The sequence below is a fragment of the Mustela erminea genome, chromosome 18 (genome assembly GCF_009829155.1).
Source record: "Mustela erminea isolate mMusErm1 chromosome 18, mMusErm1.Pri, whole genome shotgun sequence".
NCBI classification, from domain to species: domain Eukaryota; kingdom Metazoa; phylum Chordata; class Mammalia; order Carnivora; family Mustelidae; genus Mustela; species Mustela erminea.
In genome coordinates, this window is record NC_045631.1 from 21,210,216 (window position 1) to 21,216,215 (window position 6,000).

At 46.4% G+C, this 6,000-nt stretch overlaps 1 long non-coding RNA gene across 1 annotated transcript; it reads right to left on the reverse strand.

Moving 5' to 3' along the window:
• Positions 1-564: 564 nt before the first annotated feature.
• Positions 565-5,262, reverse strand: LOC116577723. Its single transcript, XR_004280590.1, has 3 exons — positions 4,304-5,262; positions 967-1,043; positions 565-701 (listed from the first exon to the last, which is right to left on the reverse strand). It is a non-coding gene; the product is annotated as an uncharacterized LOC116577723 (long non-coding RNA).
• Positions 5,263-6,000: the final 738 nt, after the last annotated feature.

Here is a 6,000-nt window from a genome sequence, read left to right on the forward strand (position 1 = left end):
GCAAAGGGTCTGGCTCCTGCATGGCCAGCAAAGGGGCTAGAGAGCACACTCCTGGAGCATGGAGGGAGTTCATTCTCAGTGACGTGCTCTGAGCAGTAGGAGGTGGGAGGACAGACCCCTCTCCCTCCTTCCCACCCTCTGGCTCTTTGAGGCACGTTTCCCATGTGTGGTCTGGCGTAAAGCAGGGTCCAGCGTAAAGCAGGGACTGCATGGTTCTCATCACCTCCTGTCGCTTCCCCTCCTCCCCTCCCATGCCATCCCCTCTTTTTTCTCCTCCCTCTTGCTGCCCTGCAGTTCCCTCTCAAAGTCAGCAGTACCCAGTCCCTAGCCAAAGGCTCTGTTTTCTGGGGAGCTCAGGGAGTGTGGCCCCAGGGTCTAAACAGAGCTGGCTGCAGAGAATGTGGGACAAGAGAAAGATGCATTACATCATTCCCTGGGGGGCGGGGAGTAGGTGGGGGGTCAGGGGGGAGTAGTAGGGGCCAGGGACATTGCCAAATTCATCAGAGCATTCCCCTTTCTCTCCCCCACGCCCTCTGCAACCTATTAACTAGGTTTCATCCATCAAATCCTGTCTGACCCCCCCCCCATTCCAGAGCCCCACTAACCTCTGTCCAGGAGAGTGGAGTCTGTGCTCCCTGATGCCCTACTTGCTAGTAGGTGATGCTTCGAGATACTCAACCTCTCCGAGCCACTTTCCCCTTCTGTAAAATGGGGACAAGAATGGTTTTACCACATAGGACTGCTGAGTGGCTTAACTGACGCTTGGTTTTGTGCCTGGCACATAGTAGGTGTAGATGCCCTTGTGGATGCTCCCTGTCCAATGTCACCTCTTCCAAGTCCAGCCCTGCTCTCTCAAAAAGGCCTCTCCTCTATTCTCAGTCCCTATTGAGTCTACAGGGCTGTCCCCCACCCCAGTCTCATATCTGTCCCCAGACCCACGCCAATCAGCACATCCCAAATACTGACCTGACCTCAAGGATCAGCTCACATCTGGGACTGAGACCCAAGTTGGAGTGGTCCTTTGTCACAGTGTCCTGGAGTTTCTGGAACAATAAGGGAAGAGGTGCTTGCTCTTTGCTGAGATCATTAGCTCAGAGCTATCAAAGGCCATTTTTACTATGTGGCCATTAGAGAATGAGGTCAGAAGGCAGCAGAGCCAAAAGGTAGAGCAGGACACCAAATGCTGAGGATGTCTCCAGAGCTCCTGGATCCAGGCGTGTCAGAAGCTAGTTAACCCCTGGAATTTTTAGGAATTAGCACACAGACGAAATTTCTCTCTCTCCCCCCACCCCCGCCCTTTTTTTTTTTTTTTTTTTTTTTCACTTAAGCCAGTTTGGGTTGAGTTTCTGTGACTTAAAACTGAAGTGGTCTGGACTGATGCAGTAGGTTCTGTGTATAATTGCTGCTGTTACTGCAATTAATACTATTCTAAATGGGCACCTGGGTGGCTCAGCGGGTTAAGCCTCTGCCTTCGGCTCAGGTCATGATCTCAGGGTCCTGGGATGGAGCCCCGCATCAGGCTCTCTGCTCAGTGGGGAGCCTGCTTCCTCCCCGCCCCACAAGCATGCCTCTCTGCTTGCTTATGAGCTCTCTCTGTCAAATAAATAAATAAAATCTTTTAAAAATACATTATTATTATAAATGCATCACCAGGATGATGCAGGAGAGGGGAAGCCTAGGCCAGATTCACCCAGGGTCTATTGCTGCTCTGCTGCTCTCCATGCATCACACCCCGGATTTCAGCTGCCTAGCCATGGGCTGTATCCCAGGTAAATGGTGTCTGCCGCAGGGCAGATGGGCTAATAGACACCTGTTGCTTGAAAAAACGAAGTCGGCCCATCGCCCACTGCTGCCTCTATTGTGCCCTGCCTTCCAACCCCCATGCCAGGTACACATTTTGCCCTCTTTGCTTGTCCTTGGCCACCGTCCGAACCCACTGTGGTGTCTGCCAAGAGACCATCTTGGCAACAGCTGTTTTCAGTGTCCTCCTGAGGGCCTCATTCATCCCCTTTACCTGTTCAGCTAGTGTTTAAAAAAAAAAAAAAAAAAACTACCAGAAGTGTCTATTATAGATTCCTATCTCACCTGCTCACGAAAATTAACTCAAAATGCTTTAAGGATCTCACTCAAAGACCAGAAGCCATGAAATGCCTGGAAGAAAACATAGGGAAAAAGCTCCTTGGTAATGATTTTTTGAATATTAACACCTAAAGCACCAGCAACAAAATAAAAAATGAACAAGCAGGATTACATCAAAGCAAAAAGCTTCTGGGTAGCAAAAGAATTCATCCACAAGGTGGAAAGCCTACCTACAGAATGGAAAAAATATTTGCAAGTCATATCTGATCGGGGGTTACTATCCAAAATATATAAGGAATGCATGCACCTCGAGAGCAAAAAGTCAGGGAGTTTATTAAAAAGAGACAGGGGGGCGCCTGGGTGGCTCAGTGGGTTAAGCCGCTGCCTTCGGCTCAGGTCATGATCTCAGAGTCCTGGGATCGAGTCCCACATCGGGCTCTCTGCTCAGCGGAAAGCCTGCTTCCCTCTCTCTCTGCCTGCCTCTCCATCTACTTGTGATTTCTCTCTGTCAAATAAATAAATAAAAATCTTTAAAAATAAAAAATAAAAAAAAATAAAAAATAAAAAAATAAAAAGAGACAGGGGCACCTGGGTGGCTCAGTTGGTGAAGCATCTGCCATCAGCTCCGGTCGTGATTTCGGGGTCCTGGGATCAAGTCCCGCCTCGGGCTCCCTGCTTAACCCTCTGCTCCTCCCTCCACTTGTTCTCTCCCTCAAATAAAGTCTTCAAAAAATAAAAATAGGCAAAGGACGCAAAGAGACATTTTTCCAGAGAAGACATACAGACAGTCAACAGCTACACGAACAGTGCTGAACATCACTCATCAACAGGGAAATGCAAATCAAAACCACAATTAGATAACGGCCTCACAAGCGGTAACAGATGTTGATGAGGATGTGGGAAAGGGGGATTGTAAGCTGGCGCAGCCACTATGGAGAACTGGTTGGAGGCTCTTGGAAAGATTGAAGAGAGAAATACCATAGGATCCAGTCATTTCACTACTGGGCATTTACCCAAACAAGACAAAAACTAATTCAAAAGATCTGTGCACCCCTGTGTTCACTGGAATATTATTTACAGTAGCCAAGGTGTGGAAGCAACCAAAGTGTTGGTCAACAGATGAAGGGGTGAGGAACATGTGGAGTATATACACGATGGAACATTACTCGGCCATAAAAAAGAATAGAATCTTCCCGTTCATGACAACATGGATGGACCTAGAGGATATTATGCAACGTGAAATAAGTCAGACAGAGAAAGACAAATACCATGATTTCACTTACAGGTCACATGCAAAACAGAACAAATGAACAAACAACCCAACAACCAGATGTTTAAATACAGAAAACAAGCTGGTGGTTGCTGAAGGGAGTTAAGGGGAGAGGTGGGCAAAATAGGTGAATGAGATTAAGAGGTACAAACTTCTATAAATCATGGAGATATAATTTCCACTGGGGGATTTAGTCAATAATATGGTAATAATGTTGTATGGTGACTGATGGTGACTACATTTATCATGGTGGGTTATGAGTAATGTACAGAAACATCAAATCACTATGTTGTACACCCAAAACTAATGTAACATTGTCAACTATAGTTCAATAATAACAATTTTTTAATTTTAATTAGAACGACTCTATGATCCAGCAATTCTATTTTGGGGAATATATCAGAAGGAAGTGAAAACACTATGTCAAAGACGTACCCCCACATTCATAGCAGCATTATTTAAAATAACCAAGATGTGAACAAAACATAAGTATCCATTGACTGGTGAGTGGATAAAGGAAATGTTACACACACACAATGGATTATCATTCAGCCATAAAAAGAAGGAAATCCTGCCATCTGTGACAAAGTGGATAAAACTTGAGAGTATTATGCTAAGTGAAATAAATCAGACAGAAAAAGACAAATACTGTATGATTTCACTTATATGGTGAATCTAAAGACCAAAACTCATAGAAAAAGAGATCAGATTCATGGTTACGAGAGACACAGGAGGGACTGGGGGATTGGATGAAGGTGTTCAAAAGATACAAACTCCCAGTAATAGATAAGTTTTGGGGATGTAGTGATCCAACGTGACGACAATAGCTAACACCGCTTATCTGAAAGGTAAGAGCAATATGTCCTGAGAGTTCTTGTCATCACAGGGAAAATAACATGCTTTTCTCTTTTTCTTTTTGTATCTGTAGAGAGGATGCATGTAAACTAAACTTACTGTGGTAATCATTTCACAATGTATTTGAGTTAAGTCGGTCTGCTGTACATCTTCAACGTTCCCGGTGCTGTATGCTAATTATATCTCTTGATGAGGGGGGGTGTAGGGAGGAGGCACCCATTAGGCTGGGTACCGGAGACAGATGCAAAAATGAATAATGCTTTGCCTGCCTTCAGGGAGCTTCTGTGTTAGTGGGGGTGGGGGGTATACGTTGACAATTTGAGTACAGTTAAGTGATGTTTGGCACTTGGATAATTATCTGGTATTCTTCTACAGACCAGATAACGAAACAACTCTGAAGAGCATCTTTTGATTCTAAGATGAGCTGGAATTCATCAGGTTATCTAAGAAAAGTTGGCAGTGCAGGCAGGGGGGCCTGGGACTCTGGGAGGGCAGAGAAGTGCCTCCTACTCTCTAAGCTCTGTACTCAGCCTCCCAAACCAATCTAATAGCTAAACTGGCGTCTGTCCCATTGTTCTGATGGAGAAACAGGCTCAGAGAGGTGAGAAAAAAGTCCCTGAGCAGGAATGGGATCTGGACCCAAGTCACTGTGCTGTAGCTGTGGGCATCTCTGGGCATCTCTGGAGCGGAGCGCGGCAGGAGCTTTGGAACTGATTGAGTTCTGGATGCCCCCTGACAGTACAGGCTGTCGGCCAGCTCCCGAAGAACCCTGTATCGGTAACACTGTGGCTCTTCCGCATTCTCGCTTGGGTAACAGCTATTGGTTGCCCTGTCTCCATCTCTCATCCCAACTCCCGGTAGGAGTTGTATGTTGCAGTTGTCCCCACGTCTCCCACAACCCTGGACCCTCTGTCAACGTCTGGCCCGTGGTAGTCTCAGCACCCTGGGTATCCCCCCCCCCCCCCCCCCCCCCCGCATCCCTTCTCCCTTTCTTCCCAGAACAGCCTTGCCCTTCCCCTGGAGAAGTCCTCTTCTACTGCTCTACAGGGCCCTGGAAAGCGTAACTTCCTGGTAACCACAGGGTCACATGACCCTGGGCAGACCAATCAGAGTTCAGCGTGAGCTGGATTGGCCCAAGGGGTGGACAGCTGAGCCAATCAGAATCCTTCCCTGGAATATTCTGCATTTTCCCCTTGGATCGTGAGCTGTATTACCGGAGGCCCTGTGTTGGGGCCTGGAAGAATGAGACCCTGAGAGAGCTGGTAGCCATCAGCCCTTCTGCCTTTCCATTCCCACAACCCCTCTGAAACTTTTAGTTATTATCAAAATAATGTAGGAACATGGTAACAAATTGAACAGCACCAAAGAGCTCATAAAGGAAAGCAGTAGGCTCCTCCCTGTTCTTCCTGCTTCATTCCAGAGGCAAACTATTTGACACATTTCCTTCTGTATTTTTTTCTGATGTTTACTTCATAACTCTAGATAAGATGCTTCTACACCCATTTCTTGGTTTATAACTTTAGACCAAATCCACGGATTTCTCCAAAAGGTCTGTGAGAACTGAGTTCACTTACACTCCTACCTCCTCCTCCACTGAGGCTTAGAGCACAACTAGTAGGCACATACTGGTTACCTATACCTAAATGTCTATTTCTTTTGTCCACCTTTAGGCAGTTTATCCTGTCTTGCCAGCCCTTTTTAGAATTAAGGATAAATATGGCTATCCCTACCAGTCCTCTGCCCGTTCACCTGCCACCTTGGTCAGCAATAAGATTTTTTACGTTGTCTGTGGCTTT